The following is a 12,715-nucleotide window of genomic DNA, read 5'->3' on the forward strand; positions in this document are numbered from 1 at the left end:
AAAGTAAATATGTAGCCTAATTCTCTTATGAAAGTGAGTTTTTTGGATCTATTTTATTTGTCATAAATATCTTAGAATCATTTTTGGTTCTATTTTGTTATTATGAAATAAAAACTTAGTTTTTTTGCCACGGTAGGTACTGATATTTTGTTTTAAAATTCAACATTACTGATTTACAAAACGGATTGGGGTCAAAATTCCGAAAACCGAAATACCGAAAACCCAAAATCCCGAAAAATTATATAAATTTTTCATTTTTAATAATTTTTCGGGATAACGATTTTAGAATAAAAATCTTAAGTATGAGGTTATGAAGTAAACACATTAAAAAAAAAACAATATAACTGTTTAATTTTGGAGATTCTGGGTTTCTGGATTTTTGAGATTCTGGGATTTCTGGATTAAAAATTTCGGGATTATGTCTGTCGCCCTTATAAAACACGTTCTCAATTCTCATAAGTCCCTTTACTTTTTTAACGAAGTTTGCGATACAGCAAAAACAAGATTTTAAAATATACGCGGGCGGAGACCTGTCACGAGCTAGTTTCACTGATTAAGAAACGGTATTTAAAAACTCCGTAACACCCCCAAAATCTAGAGTTTGGGCCAAAAAAAAACCGTTTTTTGGACCTTTACCCATTGAAACAATCTAGCTTCATCAAATTTGTACCCATTTTAAATTTCTTTACAGTGGATAGAAGACATTTAGACCTTTTCAGCAATGTATAAAACATGTGGTTTGTTCAAACCACCTAGAATTTATAAGCTGACAAAGTTCAAAAATTTCGTCATTTACCCAACTTCTTTCTTTCTTTAATTTAATTCTCACTCAAAGTAATTTCTTAATTAAATATTAAATAGTTGGTATTTATATGATTCACAAAACAAGAAAATAAAAAACTTTCAAGCTGAACTGATGCAATTAGGTATATCTTTTCAGAAATTAAACAGCAAAAGTATTTGCATTGTAATCAAGAAATAATCATCAAAAAGAAAATGAGATTTCAAGAAAAAAAAAAAACACAAACAACATAAATGTAACTTAATATTCTTAACGACCTTTTCTGATGTGATAAATATGATACAAATTTATTATTCCTTGAATCTATTATTATTGACATGAGATACCTTAATACCAAACAAGAATAAATAGTATGGGCAATGGACACCTATTTTTTTTTTATTATTTTTTACTAAGAGTCGTTTCAAGGATAAAAGTCTATTCATAAACTCGTTGTAGTAAAAATGGGCGCAAGTTACCATAGAGTTGACCAACCCATTGTATTTACAGTCAAAGTTCTCTAAATAGAAATATCGTCGGCTTAGAGTGAAAAAGCAAATAACTCCTAACTAACGGCCATATTATTGGATCTGGATTTTTTAATCCAATCGTTCAAATCCGAATTTCATATATCCACGGATTTTTTGCGATTCTCAATAAATTGCGAATAATTTGCTTTATCTTAATACTTTTCAAAATACTTGAAGAAACAACTGAACACATTGAAAATGAATTTTACATCTGGATTTATAAAATGAAACAGACCTCCAGAGAATAGTTTAAAGTTATTTGGATTTAACAAGATTGGATTTAAAAAATTGGATTAAAGATTGGATTTAAGTAGTGAATATTATGGATTTGGATATATTTTTTGGATTTAAATTTCTTTACATCCAGATGTATTTTTAAACTAGTGAATAATATGGCCGTAACATAAAAGAAAATTTAATTTATACAGTGCTGTTCAAAAATTATGTTCAAATATTTTACTACCATTTCTGGTCACAGCTCTTAAAATTTAAGAGAGTTAAGGGTGCTAAGAATAGTAAAATATCGATCATATACTGCATAAAAGTAAATTTTATTATAATTAAGAGGTGCATTGGTCTCGTGAGTCGTAAAAACGAACCGAAGCAGTTTAGTGAAAAAAAAAAAAAAATGTGAAAAATAAGTTTGCAGTGCAAAGCCAATATTTTTTTCTCTGTAATTTTTCAAGTGTTGAGCTACATGAAAAGTAAAAGGAAACTAATTTTAATCAAGCTGAGTGAGTTTAAGACACGTGAAAGCTAAATAATCATTTTTAGCAAAAAAACAAAACCGACTTCCATGGATGAAAACTAGGTTTTATGGTTTTTAAAATAGTTCCTATGGCAAAAAGTGAACGAAATTAAAATGGGACCACACTGCAGCCACCAGCTAGCCAATACAAAAAGAATTATCAAAATTGGTTCACTCAGTCCAAAGTTATGCGGTAACAAACATAAAAAAAAAAAAAAAAAAATACAGACGAATTAAATACCTCCTCCTTTTTGGAAGTCGGTAAAAAAAAACAAGAAAAAACCATTGCTCTGGTCTTCGGAGCTAGAACAATATGGAACAATGATACTATTCGGAGGAATCGGAGGAAACTCTGAATTCATCATACGGATCTCCCCCAAAACTGAAGGTGTGATGGGCTGGGAGATGTTTATCTGGAGATAAAAAGCAAAAGGAGCTCCAACAAGGTACTTATTAGATAAAGAATATTTTTGAGAAGCAATAAGAAACAAAAACACTGCCCTCATATCGTGATATCGTTATAGTTAAAAATGTTCTCTTATTTCAAACATTGAAACGAATGATCCTCAAAGTTTTCCCTAGGAATTTATTGGTATCCACAAACAAATTTCAATGAAAAAAATCTGTCAATACATACAATTTTTTGTTCCATTATCCAATTCCAGAGGAATAAGATATTTCAAAGCAAATACAATTTCCCTGAAAATTCACCATAGAACCCATAGAATGAGATTGTTCCGAACTCGTGCAAAAATTGTAAGTTCAAACAATTAAGTAAACTATAATCGAATAAAAAAAATATAACAGTTTACAAAATTGATAGGTACCTACCTAATGAGTGTGTTAAAAAAATGTTTTTCCTTTAATTCATTAGAATTTTGAAGATTATGGTTTAAGTATTAGAAGTTCACTTTGACTTAAATATAGCGTTCCCGGAATGATATTTTTGGGCATATAAAAGAAGAAATAAATAAAATTAAAACTTTTTTAGCAAAATGAATACATGATTGTGGAGTTACTCAATCACCCATATTGCTAGTGATAATAATAAATTAATTGTTAATAACTACTAAAATTTGGTGTTTAAAAACCTAACTTATGGAAAAAATAATCAAATTTTCAATAGAATTTTTGAATTAAACTTCAATAATAACCATTGGCATCATGCTACGTTATCTAAAATTTTGTGAATTCAGTAGTAAGATATCGATATTTAATTTTTATCAACTATTAATTGATAGTTGTTGGGTAAGGGTGAATATCTTTTACTCCAGGAAATGAAAGGAAAACTTCAATTTGATTTGTTTAAAATTAAAAAAATGGCTTGAAAATCAAATTTTAGAATTTCTTGCATTTTATCACAGAAAATTTATTAAAACAAACTGTAGAAATTCCGAAAAAATGAGCTTTGACTGTATAAATATAAGTTAATAAGCAACTCTATACAACAAACGATAAATCGTTTGTGTGACAAGTGTTCAATTCAAGTCACAGTAACACAGCGAACAACAATAACAATTCTTGTTTAAAGCATGACTTAGGTATACCATGAATAGGGCTTCTTTGGTTTTCTATATATGATATAGAGTTAAAAAAAAATATGACTTCTTTCTTAAGCCACATCCGCACAAGCAATTATAATAGTTTTTTTTTTGTTTTTTTGTAAAAATTTAACAATGAAACACATTTTCCTGCAATTAAATGCATTTTTCGTATGTAAACTGCTACAAAAAAAAAAAAAATAAAAATAATTGTACTGTGTAAAGTCTCGTTATTTTTCATCTTTGCATGTCATTTACATTAAATTATTCATTTTCGATCTGAATGCGTGATGAGTTCATCAGCAATTCCTCTCTTGCGCAAAGTGCAACGAGTTTCTGTTTCTGTTTATTTATTTATTATTTTTTTCATTCCCGCATTTGTCAGATAGACCAACAACAACAACGAAAAAAATACAGAATAAATGTGTTACAGTGAGTGAAAATGAAGGAGAACTCGTTAATTAACGACCCCAACAAGACCCAACCCGGAGAAGTAATACATAAATAGTTAAAGGAAATTCAAGACTGAACTTAAGCACTCGTACACGCATATTAACGTCTGCACAAATGCCATGGCAAAACATACCAACATACATCTTTTAGATACATATGTAACTAAAAAAGATACTTGTTTTCAACGCCACCGTGTTGTAGGAATATTTTTATTATAAATTTAATTATTTTTTTTTGTAACTTTCTAATTGGCTCGAAATTAATTTACAAATTACATGAACTGGTATAATTAGTTTTTTTTATTTTTTGCGGTTTCTGTTATTTATTTATTAGATACACCTGCATATAGAAATAGATACATTGTTGCCAATGCAAATAGACAGACAATTTATAATTATGATTAGATTTCACATATGTATAGCAAAAAAAAATGCAATTTAATATGATTAAAGTTTTATATTAATTATAAACCAGATTATGGTAACCACTTACGTATATTGAGCTCTCAGCGACAATTGTGACGAACTTTTTCACAAAAAGATATTCTCAAGTAGTCAAGTCTATCTACAGTAAGTTATATACTATAGAATAGATATATTTCTCGGTGAACGTGTTTTATATTTTTTTGTGTAGAAGTTTTAAAGATACACCTACAATTTAACGCTAATTTATATCACGTAGCTTGGATTTTTTTTTTTGTTTATTTGTTTACTATTTGCAAATTTCAAGAATAAATAATCAAGAAATTGATAATATTTGAGCAGAAGCAGAGGATTCACCAAAAAAGATATTGTATATAATTCAGATTGGAATGGGCAGAGAGGTATAAGAGTAAATAAATCACTCTTTAGCTGATTTGTTTATAAATACCAAATTGGTTTCACACTTTTATAATCACACTAACGCGTTGAGGTTATAACGATGGATAAGAAATAGGACTTCAACCGGCATAAAATTTGGGTTGGGTGTGTAAAACTTAAAAATTTACACAAAAAGATACTATTATATCTTTTTATCTCACAGATAAATTTGCATTAAATTGGATTCAATTTACTTTTGTAATTATGTTTAATCAACACTTTTGAGATTTTTTTTAAATAATTTTCAATCAAATCACAACATCAGGGTGAAAGTATCGCAAACGAACGTATTCCGGCAAACCGTCTTACAGCGTCGACGTTTATTCGACGAATGAATTGGTTGGGTTATTCTGAATTCCGTTTGCACGCTAGAGCAGCAGCAAAAAGTGAACACAGAGCACACTGAAATTCCTCCTACTGATCCGCCACGAGAGGGCGCAGATGGATGCAAGAAAGAGAGATAGTATTGTGGGTATAAAAACAACAACAACAACAAAAAAAAAAACAGAGCAATTGAGAATCTAATGAGCAAAGGGGATGATACACCATCACATCACCAATCGCCAGGCAACTTCCAATGGATTTCTAGAGAAGAATTCGAGGGCGGTTAACGGAAAGAAAAATGATACAAGTCCAACATGCGTGGTAGTATAGAATGGAATAGCTGAACTCAGTAGCAGAACATTCCATTTGAATCTTGGTATTTATTTCTCGAATAATTCAACTCGAGACTGTGGGAGAAGTTCTTCCAGTTTTATTGGAAAGTCAAAATGAAGACATGAATAAGGGGTAGCAATTGCTACTGCTAGCTTAGATTGATATAATTTATTTGATAAAGAATGCCGGCTGAGTGGAATTTAAACCTTTTTTTCTTTGTTGTTTTGTTTAAAAATAATAATCAGACATAATCATTAATAATAATTACTTATGTAGATATATTTAAAGATTTTTTTTTTTAATAAATTTATTAGACGGTTTCGATTGAAATGTAGAATAACACAAAAATTCCTACGTATAAAAAATAATAAGAGATTAGGTTTTTTGAGAATTGATTAAATTTTTGACACATTAATTTAAACTAGATAAATTTATTAATTAGGTATGACTTTTTTTTTCTTTGAAATTTATTGATAGCAAAAAATCACACACTTGAAATTGTTAATGAAAATATATAAAAAGAGATTCCCTTTGTCATGATTTGAAAGTTAGCAGCAAACTTTTGTGATAAGGTAGATGTATATCAAGATTTTTGATGACGAAGTGTAAATTGTTTTTTTTTTTTTTCCTAACCATGGAAAAGAATTTGGCTTGCTTGTGGTTGCATTGCTTTGCTTGACAAACTTGGTTGTTAAATGGATATCTCCTGGTAGAATTATTAAAATAAATTGTTCTAGTATGAAAGCAAGAAGTGAATTAAAAGAAAACTAAATTACAATTAAATTAACTTGAAGCTAAAAATCCAAAAACTTCATCGCCATCTAGGGAAACCTAAATATTAACGTGGGTCAAAAAAATCGAAATTCTTTTTTTTACTCCGAAAAAATCGATTGCTAGACAGCTCTAGAATATACACACAAAATTTGAGCTCTTTATATTAATGGGAAGGTCCTTTGTTTCGAAATTTTCCATTTTTAACATCAATCTTCTACTAAAAAAAAATATTTTTTTTTATAAGAAGACTTTTTAGCAAATTTCTTTACATATTCTTGTAGGAAAATGAACGCTTTACATAAAAAGGCTTATACACTGTTTTCCTTTATCTAACCGTTCAATAGATATTTGAGGTTCGAAAATCAAGAAAATCTTTTTTTTTGTAACAAATTAAAAATTTTAACAATTAAACATGCAAGACATATTGTTGTAGGAAACAAATTGCTCCACGCAAAAAAGGTCTTGCCAACTTTTTTTATTAATCTAACCATTTGAAAGATATTCGAGGTCAAAGTTAAAAAAATTATAAAAATATTTTTTACTTTTACAATTTTCTAGTTCACTGAAAATTTATTATTAGCAAATTAGCAAGATGTATTCCTATTTTTCTTCAAAGAAGTCCTAGGCATCAAATTGATTGCTTTAACCGTTTAGAAGATATTCGTAAAATTTTGAATTAAAAAAAAAATTGCAAATAAAAAATTTCCAATAAAAAAAATTTATTGCAAACAAAAATATTTTGCATAAAAAAAAATTATTGCACATGAAAAAAATTTTTTTATTGAAAATAAAAATATTTCTCAAAAAAAAATAAAAAATAAAAAATGTGTGCATTAAATATTTTGACTATTTTTCTTACAAAAACATCAATATTATTATTGAATTAGTTAATACATGGTCAAATAGTCAAAATTGTAACAAATTTGACGAGTATTAATTAATTTAATGCATGAAAATTTTCATTTTCAAAACTTATTTTTTAACGTATAATATTTTTGTTTGCAGAAAGAATTTTGTAATATATAAATATTTTTTTTTTAAATTTGTAATGTTAAGTAAGAAAGCTTAAGAAACAAAAATATTTATTAAAATTTTTTTTATGAAAATAAAGTTATTAACAACGTATGTACTCGCATATCGTCGGTGAAACCAGAAAAGTGTGTAACTCCATTTTAGCAAATTTTATAGGAGAGCTAAAAAACAAAATCGTTTTGAAGGCATTTGTATGAGTTTTTATTTTCTAATTTGCTAATAAAATAAAAACTATGAACTTTAAGGGGATTCTGAGTTTAAGGAACGGTAGATATTAGGTTTGTCTAACAGATGGCATTCAAATCTAATTTTCAGAAAATTTGGAGTTACACACTTTTCTGGTTTCACCGACGATATACCATTTGTATAAACAGAGAATATATTATTAAAAGTATACCAAAGTATGCGTTTTATTTAATTGTCAATAAGTGATGTAAACTTAAAAGATGGACCCTGTAGAACCATTTTTTCTTAGAATAATCCAAGAATTACGCCTTAAATTTTTCCTTAATACTTTCACCTTGTATTCGCTTAAAATATCGAATACTGAAAATATAACCAAAATTACTTTAGAAACATACAAGAAATCAAATGTATACGAGAAAATAGGGTGTGGCCGTGGGCGGACAGTTTTAAAAACATGTAGAAAACACAATTTATCAAACGCCGCTCGTTGAACCATTAACGAGGATATCGGAAATTAAGAGTCATCACCACTTTTCTTAACTTCGATTATTTTTTTTTTATTAAGACTTGAAAAGGCTTTTCAGTGTTGCATGACAAAATAAACCATTCAAAAGATCACAGAATGTTTAAAACATGTGATTGATAGCTTAACAATAAAACAATTTTCATTTAGATTTGTCAATAAAAAAAAAGTTACGCATACACCACAGTGACCCTCTTAATACCGTCTAATTTAATCACCTCTTAGTACCCGCGTTTTTAATTGTTGACCAAACATTGACTAAACATTGACAAAAAGATCTCGAAAAATCCTCAGAAAATTTTTAATTTCATCATTTTTCTATGGCAACTTTAAGATTTGATTGTTTAAAATTTGATTGCGAATAAAAATGTATTATATACTTATTTTTCTTATTTTTCTTCTATGGCAACTCTGTTTGAGTAACTTTCCAGTGAGCAGAGAAACAATGTATCCACGTGGTATTTCACGTGTCAAAAGAGATTTTTCAAATTGAGATTTGTAAACAATTCCACAAGTTAAACCATTTTCTATGTACTCTCTCATTTTCTTGAGCTTTTTACTCTCTCCCTCTCTCACTATATCAATCTCTCAGTATTCTCCTATAAATATTGTTTGTTTATTTTTGGCGTCCCTCCAATCAACAATTGTTCATAACATGTTTTTGTTGGTTTTTGGCTCTGGTGCTCCAAGAGTGACAGAATGACATGTGCGCGGGTACAAATAATCGGTGTGAGATATTAGGTGAATGGGGATTCTCGAATGAAAAGAACGCGTACGCCCTATCTAATGAAAAGGACCTATCCTCTTGTGGGAGGAGCAATATCCTTTTGATAACTATTATGGTTCTCCTGATATAAAAAGTAGATAATGCCGTTGGCTATAGGTACCTGTCTGCATCCACAATGGCAATGGATTCTAATAGAATTTTTTGTTTTGTTGTATCGAATATTGTTTTTTTTTTATCTTTTATTTGGTTTTTAGTTACCCGCCCCTTCAATCCTTTTTTTCTTTTTTTGAAATTCTATTTAAACCTTTTTTTTCATTTCCTTTGCTTTTGATTGGAATTCTTGATAAAGTTTTTCAACTTTTGTATTGTGAGGTATACAAATATTTCAACCAAATGAAACCAAAAGAAGTCATTTCTTTTTCTATTTCGCATTGTTTTGTTGTTTTTTTTTTTCTGTTTCTTTTTTGGTTATGAAATTCTTTTGATGCACTTTGATTTTTAATTAAATGATAGTGTTCAAAATATTTTCTTTTTTTTTTTCTTTTTTTTTTTTTGTTAATTTTTTAAGTATTTTTTTTAAGTGGTTGAATAAAAAACTGAAGTTATGTTTGGAAGGTATTGTTATTAAGTAAAAAGTTTTACAACACACTTAAAACTGTCAGAATTTTTGTTTTTTTTTTTTTGCAACGTAACGTAACGTTAGTATTTAACGAATTAAATAAATAAATAAGTACTGACAACAGAAAAACCAAAATATTTGTCTATATTAAAATATCTACCAATGCAATTTAAAATCAAAGTTACCGTAATTTTTGGATACTCTAAAATACATTGAAATGACTACCCTTAAATTCAATAAAACATGCTTGGGAGATGCCGAAGAACAATCTTGATCAGCTGAAAAGTGTAGTGAAAGAAGATTTGGAGAATATTTTACAGTAAAAACTTAAAACTTAATTTTTGGAATGAACAGACGACTCCAAGTTGTCGTCGGTTCAAAGGAAAAACTCACTAACTGCTATTGAAATCCTATGTAGTTAGTAAGTTTTTCCTTTGGACCGACGATATGCACTATTCAGAAGAAGCAATACTAAATATTGAATAGAATTATTGAAAATAAGTGTCCCGTAATAAGATGAGGAAAATTTAAGAGGTGATTTTTTGGTAGGTACCAGCACTCAGGGAACAAAATAGTTATAATCGGGATAACTTTTAAAATAGTTTAAAAAAAAATAGTTATTTTTTTACTATTTTAAGTACGAAGTACTCGTATTCTCCAAATTAACTATTAAATAGTCAATTTTAACTATTAAAATAGTTATATGTGAATATTTAAAAAGTCAATAATGACTATTTAAAACTATTAAAATAGTTTATTTTTTTCTTTGTGTAGATAATATTATAATATTCTAAGAAAAATTTGGTATTATTTTAAAATTTTAAATGTGTAATTACTTTTGAATACGGCCCAAAATACTATTTAGGGCCAATTTATTGAGCCTCCATCAAATTTTGAAATTTATCGTTTTAGTTAACAGCGTCGTTAAACTATTGTCGCCTTTAAGTATACGTCATTAAAAATTCATTTAATTCACTCTACATTAGTTAAAGTCTTTACTTTTAATGGAAACTTTAAATTTAAAACTCCATTAAAAATATCCAAGGGATTTTTTTAGTTTTTGAAAAATAAAACTGTCAAAAGCAGAAATTTGTCAAATCAATTTTTTTTAAATTTGAAGATTTGAACTAAGGAAAAACAATACAGACAATAAGAGTTATGGCCCGTAAGTATTTTGGAGCCGTAAAACGCCAGGCGAAAGCACACAGACGAGAGTAACGATATACCATCAGTGGTAACTAATGACTGTTACAATTGCAATATTTTGGGATGATTATGTTATGCAGCATCTCAACCCTGATTATGATTAGTTTTACCTCGTTATTCTTTTAAAGTGGAGAAGATTATCTAGTTTCTGGTAGATCTATTACTATATATGTGCTTCTTCTGCTCTCGGCGAAGTAGATGAGAAAAATCTTAAATGAAGTTTTGTCTATTTAACCCTGATACGTCATACCCATAGAAAAAAATTTCTTGCGAGCCGTAGTCATTTTAAATTGTAACTTATTTATGAAATAAATACCTATGTATGTCCCAACAAAAATATTCTATTCTGGACTGTTATACATACATAATTTTTGTTTTTGTTTTAATGATTTCTTAGCTTATTTCACGAACAATTTTTTTTCAAATAAAATAGTTATAAAATAAAAACTGAAATGACATTTGACGCTAATGGAGAGTGAATAAATAGAAATCCTTTGCTCTAAAAATCCCTCTTAAAAGGTAGAATTTGGCTTTTTAACTAAAAATACTTTTAAATTTAATGTTCAATTAGTTAATGATGTCAAACTTCAAAAAAAATCCTTAACAAAGACTGAATTAAACGAATTTTGTTTTTAATTTTAAAATTCCCTTTTTTAATGACGATTTAAGTTTAATGGAGAGTCAATAAATTGGGCCTTAGGGCCAATTTATTGAGCCTCCATTAAATTTAGAAATTAATCGTTTTAGTTAACGGCGTTTTTAAACTATTGACGCCTTTAATTTAATTAATTTAATTCACTCTTCTTTAGTTAAAGCCTTTACCTCTAATGGAAACTTTAAATTTAAAACTCTGTTAAAAATATCCTAGGGAATTTTTATTTATTTTTTATTCAAACTGTCAAAAACTACGATTTTGTCTAATTGAATTTGAAGATTTAAATTATAAACAATATGAAAAAACATAAAAACTACGCCGCGTAATTATTTTGCAGCCGAAAACGCAAGACGAAATCCCAAGACGAGAGTCACGATATACAGAAGTGGTCTAAAATGTTCTGAGTTGATTATAAAATGCATCTCAATCCTGATTGTTTTTACTAGCAGTGGTTTTTTTAAGTGGAGAAGATAAATCTAGGAAATCTAGTACTATATGTGCTCTTCTGAGCTCGGGGAAGTAAATAAGAATGCATTAATTTCATTGGATTTTGTGTCTTTTAAAAATCTAAAATGAAGTGTTGTCTCTCCCCTTTAAATAACAATGATAAAATTTCTGGTGAGCTTTAGTCATTTTATATATGCATAATGCATAACTTATTTATGGAATAAATTCATACATTATACGTATATTTGTACGTACCTACAAAAAAATTCTCGCCTGGACTTTCATTCATAATTGTGTTGTTGTTTTAATAATTCTATAGCTCATTTGACATTTTTCAAATAAAATAATAATTAAACAATAAAGAAATGACATTTGACACTAATGGAGAGTGAATAAATAGAAATCCTGTTTAAAACCTCCATTTGCTCTAAAAATCCCTCTTAAAAGGTCAAATTTGGTGTTTTAACTGAAACGACTTTTAAATTTAATACTCAATTAGTTAATGATGCCAAACTTCAAAAAAATCCTTAAAAGAGACTGAATTAAACGAATTTGGTTTTTAATTTTAAAATTCCCTTTTTTAATGGCGATTTAAGTTTAATGGAGAGTCAATAAATTGGGCCTTAGTGCCTAAAAAATGTCCCTTTTATTGAAATTCATTTTTCTTGAAGAAAAAGTACAAACTAGTAGAAAAACTATATTGAGTTATAAAATTAACATTATTTACTTTTACAAGTTTGAAACCCAAATTTTTATTGAATTGTTTACAAGTCACGGTAACATTGTGGTTTATCTTGGTAACGCAGTGGTATTTAAAGTTTTAAAGCTGATTTTTGGTAATAAACTATTAAGAATATTTAATTGAAATTAATTTTTCTGTTATTTAACTTCATAGGAATATCAGAGATCTTAATTATATGATTTAACAAATAAAACTGAAATTTGCAGTAAAGTAACGCAGTTGTTTGGTTTTGAT

The 12,715-nt window shown here is 28.0% G+C and overlaps 1 protein-coding gene across 1 annotated transcript in view; it reads right to left on the minus strand.

Annotated features, from left to right (window-relative positions):
* LOC129908657 (LIM domain only protein 3) overlaps window positions 1-5,318 on the minus strand; it is a 47,379-nt gene extending 42,061 nt beyond the window's left edge. The window contains exon 1 of the mRNA XM_055985312.1: window positions 4,546-5,318. The gene's annotated coding sequence lies outside the window, so the exon portion shown is untranslated. The remainder of the gene's footprint in view (window positions 1-4,545) is intronic.
* Window positions 5,319-12,715: the final 7,397 nt, after the last annotated feature.

This window comes from Episyrphus balteatus, chromosome 2 (assembly GCF_945859705.1).
Source record: "Episyrphus balteatus chromosome 2, idEpiBalt1.1, whole genome shotgun sequence".
NCBI lineage: Eukaryota > Metazoa > Arthropoda > Insecta > Diptera > Syrphidae > Episyrphus > Episyrphus balteatus.